The following is a 12,923-nucleotide window of genomic DNA, read 5'->3' on the forward strand; positions in this document are numbered from 1 at the left end:
TTTGGTCAGAACACTGAAAATAAGTACCGAATGCATGCACACAAGCTACATAAGCACACATGCGATATTTAAATCATGAAAACATACGTTCTTATTAAACTAATAAAATTTGTTTTAAAATACGCAACTCAGTATTGACATTTTTTAACTCAACAAAATAATTTATAATGGTTAACTGCCTTTTAAATATACATGATGTCTTCTGAAGCTAACAGTAATATGCACTCGACCAGTTTTTAAAGTCTATTTAAAACATTAAACATGATAGAAGTAGAAGAATATCTCCTATGAAGTCTTCTATGAAAGGAAATTATGACAAGTTCCTGATTAGACAGAAACGGTTCCATCTACAAGGGAGAATATGCAGTGTAACTGTGGCTTCATAGAATGAATTGAGTACATTATCTTCTGTTTCTATTTTGTGGAATAGTTTGAAGAGTATTGGTATTAGGTCTTCTTTGAAGGTCTGATAGAATTCTGCACTAAACCCATCAGGTCCTGGGCTTTTTGTGGTTGGGAGACTTTTAATGACTGCTTCTATTTCTTTAGGGGTTATGGGACAGTTTAGATGGTTTATCTCATCCTGATTTAATTTTGGTATTTGGGGGTCTGTCTAGAAAATTGTCCATTTCATCCAGATTTTCCAGTTTTGTTGAATATAGGCTTTTGTAGTAGGATATGATGATTTTTAAAAATATCCTCGGTTTCTGTTGTTATATCTCCCTTCTCATTTCTGATTTTGTTAGTTTGTTAGTTTCTGTGCCCTCTGGTTAGTCTGGCTAAGGGTTTATCTATCTTGTTGATTTTCTCAAACAACCAACTCCTCTTTTTGTTGATTCTTTGTATAGTTCTTTTTGTTTCTACTTGGTTGATTTTTAGCCCTGAGCTTGATTATTTCCTGCCATATACTCCTCTTGGGTGTATTTGCTTCTTTTTGTCCTAAAGCTTTCAGGTGTGCTGTTAAGCTGGTAATGTATGCTTTCTCCAGTTTCTTTTTGGAGACACTCAGAGCTGAGTTTTCTTCTTAGCACTGCTTTCATTGTGTCCCATAAATTTGGGTACGTTGTGCCCTCATTTTCATTTAATTCTAAAAACTCTCTAATTTATTTATTTCTTCCTTGACCAAGTTATTATTGAGTAGGGCATTGTTCAGCTTCCATGTGGGCTTTCTGTTGCTATTGTTGCTATTGAAGACCAGCTTTAGTCCATGATGATGCGATAGGGTGCATGAGATTATTTCAATCTTCTTGTATCTGTTGAGGCCTGTTTTGTGACCGATTATATGGTCAATTTTGGAGAAGATACCATGAGGTGCTGAGAAGAAGGTATTTTGTTTGTTGTTGTTTTAGGATAAAATGTTCTATAGATATCTGTTAAATCCATTTGGTCCATAACTTCTGTTATTTTCAATGTGTCTCTGTTTAGTTTGTGTTTCCATGATCTGTCCATTGATAAGAGTGGGGTGTTGAATTCTCCCACTTTTATTGTGTGAGGTGCAATGTGTTGGAGCATAGATGTTCAGCATTGAGAGATCTCGGTAGATTTTTCCTTTGATGAGTATGAAGTGTCCTTTATCTTTTTTGATAACTTTTGGTTGAAAGTTGATTTTATTTGATATTAGAATGGCTACTACTCAAGCTTGTTTTCTGGGACCATTTGCTTGGAAAATTGTCCTTTACTCTGAGGTAGTGCCTGTCTTTGACACTTGGGTGTGTTTTCAGTATGCAGCAAAATGCTGGGTCCTGTTTACATATCCAGTCTGTTAATCTATGTCTTTTTATTGGGGAATTGAGTCCATTGTTGTTAAGAGATATTAAGGAATAGTGATTGTTACTTCCTGTTATTTTTATGTTTGTGTGGCTATCTTCTTTTGGAGTTATTGAAAGAAGATTACTTCCTTACTTTTTCTAGGGTGTAGTTTCCCTCCTTGTGTTGGCATTTTCCATCTATTATCCTTTGTAGGGTTGGACTTGTAGAAAGATATTGTGTAAACTTCTTTTTGTCATGGAATATCTTGGTTTCTCCATCTATGGTGATTGAGAGTTTTGCTGGTTACAGTAGCCAGGCCTGGCATTTGTGTTCTCTTAGGTTCTCTTTGTGTAATATCCACCCAGGATCTTCTAGCTTTCATAGTCTCTGGTGAGAAGTCTGGTGTAATTCTGATAGGTCTGCCTTTATGTGTTACTTGACCCTTTTTCCTTACTGCTTTTGATATTCTTTCTTTGTTTTGTGCATTTGGTGTTTTGACTATTATGTGACAGGAGGAATTTCTTTTCTGGTCCAATCTATTTGGAGTTCTGTAGGCCTCTTGTATGATTATGGGCATCTCTCTCTTTAGGGAAGTTTTCTTCTATAATTTTGTTGAAGATATTTGCTGGCCCTTTAAGTTAGGAATCTTCACTCTCTTCTATCCCTATTATCCTTAGGTTTGGTCTTCACATTGTGTCCTGGGGCCTGGAGGCTTTGGGTTAGGAGCTTTTTGTATTTTGCATTTTCTTTGAATGTTGTGTCAATGATATCTATGGTATCTTCTGCACCTGAGATTCTTTCTTCTATCTCTTGTATTCTGTTGGTGATGCTTGCATCTATGACTCCTGATCTCTTTCCTAGGTTTTCTATCTCCAGGGTTTTTTCCTCTTGTGATTCCTTTATTGTTATTATTTCCATTTTTAGATCTTGGATGGTTTCCTTCATTTCTTTTACTATTTGCATGTGTTTTTGTATAATTCTTTAAGGGATTTTTGCATTTCCTCTTTAAAGGCTTCTACCTGTTTACCTGTGTTCTCCTGTATTTCTTTAAGGGAGTTATTCATGTTCTTCTTAAAGTCCTCTATCATCATCATGAGATGTGATTTTAAATCAGAGTCTTGCTTTTCTGGGTTGTTGTCATATCCCAGGCTCGCTGTGGTGGGATAACTGGGTTCTAATGATTTCAAGTAGCCTTGGTTTCTGTTGCTTATGTTCTTGCTCTTGCCTCTTGCCATCTGGTTATCTCTTTTGTTAACTGTTCCTGATATCTCTGGCTGTGGCTTACGCCTCCTGCAAGCCTATGTGTCAGTACTGTGTGTCAGTTCTCTCCAGGAGGAATTTGGGTATGGAGAGCTGTGGCACAGGGTCAGCTTCTGGGTGCAGATGGAAACCTCAAGGATCCTGTCCCCAGATGTTCCTTGGTTCCTGTGTCCTCCTGGATCAGGGAGGGTCCCCCTTGATCCAGAAATTTGAGCAGAAGTGGTGGTCTTATCTGTGTTCACAGGTATATTGGCATTCCTCTCTCCTAATATTATTTGGATATGGAGCACCATGGCACAGGATCAGCTCCAGGAGCAGACCACAAAACATGCTTATATCACCCAATATTTAGTTTTTTTATTTTGGTGAAATAAAGCTTATCATTATTTTACTGACCTCATCTTTATGATACAAGCAAAAAACTTCACCAAAACCAAATATTCAAATTTCTATTTGTTGTTATGACTGAAAAAAGTGATTTTTGAAATCATTCATGTTTGGCTGGAAACCTGGAGATTTATGAATTCTTCCTAAAATTAGGTACAGTTGCAAGCATCTATATGGGTATGGTATCTAACTTGGGTCTTCTGGAAAATCCATCTCTCCAATTCCAAGGCTTTGTCTCATGTTGCTCAAAAAACTAAACAAAACAAAACAATGTTAAATATCAAAATCTTACCCTTGAGTCATCTCTATACCAGTTGTCAATGTCTCTGGATTTCTGTTAGTCACAAGTGGTTTTGTTATAACAATCTAATTACTAGTGTATGAACTTCTTGGTCCATTTTTATTAATCTTGGGTATCAAAGGGAATCTGAAGGTCCATTATTCACAGCAGAAGATGGTTTATTCTTTTATAGGCAGTATTCAGAAAGAGGGAGGGTGAAGAGGAATGGCTGGAGAGATAGCTCTGAGCTTAAAAACATTTGTTGCTTCCCACCTAGGTTCAGTTCCGAGTTCTCACATGACAGCTCATAGAGAATTTGATGCTTTCGTTTGGCAACTGCTGGCACTGTACACATGTGGTACACTTAAATATCAGTAGAACATTTATACACAATAAATCTTAGACCAGGCATGGTGGCATATGCCTTTAATCATACCACTCAGAGGCAGATGGACCTCTGGAAATTTGAGACTAGCCTGATATACACAGTGTTCCAAGACAGCAAGAGCTACATAATGAGACCCTGTTTCAAAATAATGATGATGACAATGATGATATAAATAAATAAATAAATAAATAAATGGTTTTAATAAAGAGTGGGAGCATATGTCCATAATTCTAGTATTAAAAAACATTTTGGGGTTAAAGAAAGAGATGTCCATTCCAACTGAAATGTCTAGACAAGGTAAAACTCTACTCTTTTTTTTTTAATTAGGTATTTTCCTCATTTACATTTCCAATGCTATCCCAAAAGTCCCCCATACCCACCCTCCCACTCCCCTACCCACCCACTCCCCCTTTTTGGCTCTGGCATTCCCCTGTACTGGGCCATATAAAGTTTGCAAGTCCAATGGGCCTCTCCTTCCAGTGATGGCCGACTAGGCCATCTTTTGATATATATGCAGCTAGAGACAAGAGCTCCGAGGTATTGGTTAGTTCATATTGTTGTTCCACCTATAGGGTTGCAGTTCCCTTTAGTTCCTTGGGTGCTTTCTCTAGCTCCTCCATTGGGGGCCCTGTGATCCATTCAATAGCTGACTGTGAGCATCCACTTCTGTGTTTGCTAGGCCCCGGCATAGTCTCAAAAGAGACAGTTATATCTGGGTCCTTTCAGCAAAATCTTGCTAGTGTATGCAATGGTGTCAGCGTTTGGAAGCTGATTATGGGATGGATCCCTGGATATGACAATCACTAGAGATGATCCATCCTTTCGTCACAGCTCCAAATTTTGTCTCTGTAACTCCTTCCATGGGTGTTTTGTTCCCAATTCTAAGAAGGGGCAAAGTGTCCACACTTTGGTCTTCGTTCTTCTTGAGTTTCATGCGTTTAGCAAATTGTATCTTGTATCTTGGTTATTCTAAGTTTCTGGGCTAATATTCACTTATCAGTGAGTACATATCATGTGAGTTCTTTTGTGATTGGGTTACCTCACTCAGGATGATGCCCTCCAGGTCCATCCATTTGCCTAGAAATTTCATAAATTCATTCTTTTTAATAGCTGAGTAGTACTCCATTGTGTAAATGCACCACATTTAATGTATCCATTCCTCTGTTGAGGGACATCTGGGTTCTTTCCATCTTCTGGCTATTATAAATAAGGCTGCTATGAACATAGTGGAGCATGTGTCCTTCTTACCTGTTGGGGCATCTTCTGGATATATGCCCAGGAGAGGTATTGCTGGATCCTCCGGTAGTACTATGTCCAATTTTCTGAGGAACCGCCAGACTGATTTCCAGAGTGATTGTACAAGCTTGCAATCCCACAACAATGGAGGAATGGTCCTCTTTCTCCACATCCTCACCAGCTTCTGCTGTCACCTGAGTTTTTGATCTTAGCCATTCTGACTGGTGTAAGGTGGAATCTCAGGGTTGTTTTGATTTGCATTTCCCTGATGATTAAGGATGTTGAACATTTTTTCAGGTGCTTCTCTGCCATTCGGTATTCCTTAGGTGAGAATTCTTTTTTTTTTTTTCCATTTTAGTGGACATCTTTATTGTTTAATAGATCATCAATTTCTGCAGACTTACAGCTGGGATTTCATCAGATTGCCATGCTGAGTCAAGAACAGTGAGTGACGAAGCTAACCAGAGGCTACATACGTCAGAGAGAGAGCTCAGCCTTTACAGCTCACTTCCTTTCTCAGGCAGAATATAAATAGACGCCCTCTACAATGCACAATGGTTTTAGTCACTAAGGAATTTAAATGGGATCTTGAAGAACACAGACAAATCCTGATGCAGTAAAGACGAGCTGAGATGCTGTGCAACTGTTTAAGGGTTCCTGGTGCCACATCTCAGCCACTAGCTGAATCTTGCGCTAACACCAAATGGAGATGTGGAAAACACTAGGTTGACTTAGGAGCTGTGCACAGGAACCAAAGGCAGGAAAGAAAATACTAAACATTGCTGAGAGCATCCACCCCAGGAAGGACTTTACCTTCCAGGAGCTCTAGACTGGCACCGCCCCCAGTGCTCACATGGCTGACTTTATCCTCTGTGTTCCATTTGGCACAGCAAGTGGCAGTGTCTCCACCACCTATGATAGTGATGCAACCCCTAGAAGTGGCTTTCACCACCTCATCCATGAGTGACTTGGTTCCCCTGGCAAAGGCTTCCCATTCAAATACCCCAACAGGACCATTCCAAACAATCTGCTTAGCTCGACCCACAGCCTCGGCATATTTCTTGCTGCTCTCAGTACCACAGTCCAAGCCCATCCAGCCAGCAGGTATACCAGAGGCCACAGTAGCTTGGCCAGTCTTGGCATTCTCATCAAATTTGTCAGCAGTGACAAAGTCAACAGGCAAGGTAATCTTCACACCATTTTTCTCAGCTTTGGACATGAGATCTTTGACAATCTTGGCTCCTTCTTCATCATACAGAGATGTGCCAATCTCCATGTTGTTGAGCACCTTAAGGAAGGTAAAGGCCATTCCACCACCAATGATCATCTCATTGACTTTGTCTAGCATATTATTGATCAGCTGGATCTTGTCTGCAACTTTAGCGCCTCCCAAGATAGCCAGGAAGGGTCGCTCTGGACTCTCCAAAGCCTTGGCAAAGTAGTTCAGCTCCTTCTTCATCAAAAATCCACCAGCCTTCTGTGGCAGATTCACACCCACCATGGAGCTATGGGCTCGGTGTGCAGTCCCAAAAGCATCATTGACATAGACATCTCCTAGTTTGGACAGTGAGGCTCGGAAAGCATCAATTTTGGCCGGCTCAGCTTTAACCTTGTTTCCAGAAGCATCTTTTCCCTTCCCTTCTTCCTCTACATGAAAGCGGAGGTTTTCCAGCAGGATGACAGTCCCAGCCGCTGGGTTGGCACAGGCATTCTCGACTTCTGGGCCCACACAATCCTTCAAGAACAGAACATCCTTGCCCAGCAGAGATTTGAGTTCAGCAGCAACTGGCTCTAAGGAGTACTTGTCAGGCATGGGAACACCATCAGGCCGGCCCAGGTGGCTCATAAGGACAACGGACTTGGCTCCATTGTCCAAGCAGAATTTGATGCTTGGAACAGCAGCCTTGATCCTTTGGTTGTTTGTTATCTGGTTGTTCTTCATAGGAACGTTGAAGTCCACCCTCATCACGACCCGCTTCCCCTTCACGTCCAGCTTGTCCAAAGTCAGCTTGTTGGAAAGCGACATTTTGGCAACACCGTGAGGTCGAAAGGCCCGGAGATGAGGAAGAGGAGAATTCTTTGTTTAGCTCTGAGCCCCATTTTTAATGGGGTTATTTGATTTTCTGCTGTCCAGCTTCTTGAGCTCTTTGTATATATTGGTTATTAGTCCCCTATCTGATTTAGGATAGGTAAAGATCCTTTCCCAATCTGTTGGTGGTCTTTTTGTCTTATTGACGTTGTCTTTTGCCTTCCAGAAGCTTTGCAATTTTATTAGATCCCATTTGTCAATTCTCGATCTTACAGCACAAGCCATTGCTGTTCTATTCAGGAATTTTTCCCCTGTGCCAATATCTTCGAGGCTTTTCCCCACTTTCTCCTCTATAAGTTTCAGTGTCTCTGGTTTTATGTGGAGCTCCTTGATCCACTTAGATTTGACCTTAGTACAAGGAGATAGGAATGGATCAATTCCCATTCTTCTACATGATAACCACCAGTTGTGCCAGCACCATTTGTTGAAAATGCTGTCTTTTTTCCACTGGATGGTTTTAGCTCCCTTGTCAAAGATCAAATGACCATAGGTGTGAGGGTTCATCTCTGGGTCTTCAATTCTATTCCATTGGTCTACTTGTCTGTCTCTATACCAGTACCATGCAGTTTTTATCACAATTGCTCTGTAGTACAGCTTTACGTCAGGCACGGTGATTCCCCCAGAGTTTCTTTTATCCTTGAGAAGAGTTTTTGCTATCCTAGGTTTTTTGTTATTCCAGATGAATTTGCAGATTGCCCTTTCTAATTCATTAAAGAATTGAGTTGGAATTTTGATGGGGATTGCATTGTATCTGTAGATTGCTTTTGGCAAGATAGCCATTTTTACTATATTGATCCTGTCCATCTTTGTGCATGGGAGATCTTTCCAACTTCTGAGATCTTCTTTAATTTCTTTCTTCAGAGACTTGAAGTTCTTATCATACAAGATCTTTCACTTCCTTAGTTAGTGTCAGGCCAAGGTATTTTATATTATTTATGGCTATTGAGAAGGGTGTTGTTTCCCTAATTTCTTTCTCATCCTGTTTATCCTTTGTGTACAGAAAGGCCATTGACTTGTTTGAGTTAATTTTATATCCAGCTACTTCATTGAAGCTGTTTATCAGGCTTAGGAGTTCTCTGGTGGAATTTTTAGGGTCACTTTTATATACTATCATATCATCTGCAAAAAGTGATATTTTGACTTCTTCCTTTCCAATTTGTATCCCCTTGATCTCCTTTTGTTGTCGAATTGCTCTGGCTAGGAGTTCAAGTACAATGTTGAATAGGTAGGGGCTAGGAGTTCAAGTACAATGTTGAATAGGTAGGAAGAAAGTGGGCAGCCTTGTCTAGTCCCTGGAGTAGATTTTTTATTATGTGATTCAATGTGATGTTATACTGAGACATTTACCAGTTTGCATACCATCACGGCACATCCCCCACAGTGAGCAGAGGGTTTATAATACAAAGCACCATCTTGGCAATATCTTTGTGATTCCATGATGCTTTCTTTTTTTTGGAATGAACTTCAAGGACCACTGGAGGCTTTTTGGTCTTCCACTATCAGAGGGCTTGCCATACAACTGTCCATTATGCTCCAGTCCGACCATTCAGAGCAGGTTGTCATAGCTCCACCCCATTATCTGAGCGACATCTCTGACCTTGTCATCCAATTGTCTCCTATAATGCCCCCAGTCTATACTCTTCTTTTACTAGCTTTATGCCCTGAGGACTTCTTGAGCCCCACCTAAGGCTTGAGTTAGAGAGAAGAAAAGGTTGGAAGCATGGAAACCAGTGGCCAGGATAATTCGCATCCTGCATTCTGTGTTCTGGCTCTGAGGAATTCTTAATAACACTTTCCCCAAGTTCCCCTTACTAGAGGCCCTGATGGTGTTCTGCCAATGAATCATCTCTATGTCATGACAATACTTGTTAGATGTTGTATTAGAATTTCTACAAAAAGGCCTTATTAAAATACCTTCATTTGGACCACTTTGATTGGGAAAACTCTTATTTCTATTTATTTTTGTCTGTCACAAAGATGACAAACTTGCTTTCCACTCCATGCACATCTGTATTACATTTTTCATGTGCTTGCTTTATCTATCAAGAATTGAAAATAATTCAAATGACAAATCAAAGAAGTGGGAATAGAACACACCAAAGCATGTGGGGCAGAGGTAAAGCAATGCCACGGGAACTTGTTGCTTAACAAGGGGGAGGGCTGGACGCTAATGACTAAGAGAAGGCTGGACACCAGTGATTAAAAAGAAAGAGGGGTGATATTAGTGATTAAAGAGAAGGAGGGCTGGACAATAGCAATTTAAAGTTTTCATTCTAAGAAACTAGAAGAAGCAAATAAAGACAGACAAAAAGACATGAATAAAGATGAGAAGAGAAATCAGTGAGACAGAGATAGAAGTAGAACAAAATCAGAAACAAGCTCCAGTTAGTTTTCAAAAAAATCTGTAAAATTGGTAAAACTTGAACATAGAATAAAGAAGAAAAAATACAAACTACCAAAGTTGGCGGTAAAAAGGGATGAGACTACAGGTCCTAACTATAAAATAAAAAATGCAAGAGAGGATATGACAGTTTGTACCAAAGAGTTGATGACAATGTTAAAACGGACAAATTCCCCCAAGAAATTAAAATTAGTGCCAGGCAAGGTGACACATGCCTTTAATTCCAGCACTTGAGAAATAGAGGCAGGCAGATCTCTGTATGTTCAAGGCCAGCCTTTTCTACATAGTGAGTTCTAGGCCCCTTGGGGATGCATGGCGAGAGCTTGCCTTAAAAAAAGAAAAGGCTGAAAAAGAAAAGGCTGAAAAAATATAGCATTTACACAAGGAGTCGTATGAAAATAGGACAGCTTCAGCTCTGTGCTCAGTTACAGTGAGATGATCCAGCTAGGTTCCCCAGTGAGCATTCAGCCATCTTTGTGGTTGATGCGTGTTTCCTGGGTCACACACTTGCTAAATACTGTTTAGGGCTTCAATTCACAGTCACATTAACTCCCACCTGCCATCTCACCTGGGTTGCTGGCAGGACAGATTTCACCATCGCCATTGATCACTTTTTGCAAATGCAGAAAATAAAATTCTGAACTATGTAACAGAAGGTCCCAGGGAATAAGCCAGGCCCCAGACATGCAACTCTTTGTCCGATACTGACTGCCTTTTCACTGACTTTAGTTGAAGACTATTCTTAATTACCGGGGAGACAAAGGGGTCTGACAAACAAATTCAAGGGGGAGAGTTAGCCAAGGAGTTACAGGATCACAAGTGGTGAGTCTGCTTCTCCTGTCAGGGGTGTTGGAGTTTTAAAGAAGACAAATGGAAAAACAACGAAGATGGTTTGTAGCTCAGCCTGTAACTCTAGCTTCAGACACGGAGGCTGAAGCCTGAGAGGAAGAGATGGGATAAACGATCTTTTCACCAGGGACCTAGACAGCAAGTTGCCCATCTCACTCCAAGTGAACAGTTTCTCCATCCCCACGTAAAGCTGCCCTACTGAAATCAGCCTCTGGGCTAAGGATGTTCCATACAGATACATTGCAGGCGCGTGTTATAATTTTGACTTACACTTTAAAATTTCTGTTTGTGTCAGGAATTCTTCTTTAGGTTGATGGTTATTGGTATTGATCTAGACCTGACACAGTTTTCTAAATTTTCTCCCTGTTGGTTTAGTTTTACAGACGTTTGTAGATTCTCCTCTCACTGAGAATTCATAAAGCATTGTAAACATAACAGGAAAAGTCAATTGACCTGAGTTCCCGTGATTTCTTGAACTCAGAGTCAAAGGTTTCTACTGACATGATCAATTTAATGGTGCGTTATCTCACAACATGAGATAGGATGCTTGCTTAATTAGGCTTGTTCTTGAGACTCTTCCAAGGTTTTACCACTAATGAAAACCCCAATATTTTGGCGTAGTTGAAGAATCTTAAATAAGATTTTTCTTAAATATCAGATGTCACTGTGACCTGAGAAAACACAGCACAAAGTGTAAAATTGTTTTCATGAGCATGTTTTGCTAGAAACACATATCAATGTCTTCCTAAATGTCAGAACTTTTTTAATAATACATTTTTAAGCTACACTGGCTATAGTTACTGCAATTTGCCAAGTGGATCTGATATCCTTTGATAGTGTTCCATGGGCAAATATGGGATCGTTTTGTTCAATCTTAATTATTAATATAAACTCTCAAGTCGCTCTCTCTCTGTCTCTCTCTCTTACACACACACACAAACACAATCACACACAACACAGTAATTATATCCATATCGATACAGATTACACAATGGCTACAGAGGGTTCAAAGAAGCCACAGCTAGGTTGGATGAGTTCACAGAGGCCTTCCTGGAAGAAGAGGTAGAAAGTTAAGTTAATAGATATTATGAGGCGAGTCACTGCTACTGTACACAGTTAGAAAGCCGCCAGAGGTTCAGAGCAGGGGCTGCAGGGTTGCAAGTAAAATCACAAGGTTTGAGCCTGGCCTGGGAGTTGGGCAGAGCTTTAGAGACAAAATAGAATCCATGAACAGGGCGGGACCACAATACTGTGGAGGCAAGGTGAAGGTCTACTTTGATCAGACAAATGTATGGACAGATGGGCAATAATTGGAACAAGTTGTATCAGTAGCAGAGGCCCCAAAAGTAGTTCTTTGCCTATTGGTCCCTTTATATACATACTGGGTAGCCAGGTGACAGGTTGGCAGAGCCATTATCATTGCTATATTAGGTATCTTTCTTTATGGGTACAGCTGTGAGTATTAGACCCTTCCTTGGTCTACTGTGTTCAATAAGTTCTTGGGCCTGGCCTTTCTGACATGGCTTTAACATGCCCCTGTAATCATATGGTCCCATTTGGCTATATTACAGATGACCCCTTTTATTTATCTCTGTCTTTCATATGTATTACTGGACAGGTAATGGTATCTATGTGGATAGAGGTGCCTGCCTCTGTGCTTGCATTCAGGTGGCCAAATACTACTCACTTGCACAGTGCAGGAACTCAGAGCAAGGCATGGCCTGAAAACCAGTTTTACAGAATAGGAAAGAACTTAGAGCTGAGCACAGTCTAATCAAGTATGCTCCCCTACTTCACGACCCATCAGACTTTATCAGCTGTGGCCTTGCCTGGCCTGTAACTACCTACATAGACCAAAATGGCCCTCAAACTTGAGGTGCTCCTGTGTCTGTCTTCAGAGTGCTAAGATTACGTTCATCAACAAGTTGGCTAAACTATCTGAAGATCATTCATATCCTTTCAAAAAATTGAATAATAGGAAACAAGGGTAGGAAAGAGTCTGAAAAGGCCACTAGAGGTGGTGTTTGCGCCTAATGAACGTCACGTTAAAGAGCATCCTTTGCTAGGGATAGACTGAAGTTTTTGTTCAGAGAGTCGTACCAGTCAACAAGAAAAAGAAAATACCAAATTACAATAAAAGAGGAAACAACCACTCACAAGTTGCCCAGCGATCTGTAGAGTTGAGGTTCAACAGAATTTTCATCTTCAGTCTACAAAGCAAACAGACAGATGAGTTATCTCCTAAACAAACTCAGGTATTTTGCAATATACCCTGTGAGGCAAC

At 40.4% G+C, this 12,923-nt stretch overlaps 1 long non-coding RNA gene and 1 pseudogene across 1 annotated transcript in view; one reads left to right on the top strand and one right to left on the bottom strand.

The window, feature by feature from the left end:
* Gm40056 overlaps nt 1–12,923 on the top strand; it is a 77,647-nt gene that overhangs the window by 7,506 nt on the left and 57,218 nt on the right. The window lies entirely within an intron of this gene.
* Gm5537 (predicted gene 5537) lies at nt 5,637–7,375 on the bottom strand (annotated as a pseudogene).

The sequence above is a fragment of the Mus musculus genome, chromosome 3, assembly GCF_000001635.26.
Source record: "Mus musculus strain C57BL/6J chromosome 3, GRCm38.p6 C57BL/6J".
Lineage (NCBI taxonomy): Eukaryota > Metazoa > Chordata > Mammalia > Rodentia > Muridae > Mus > Mus musculus.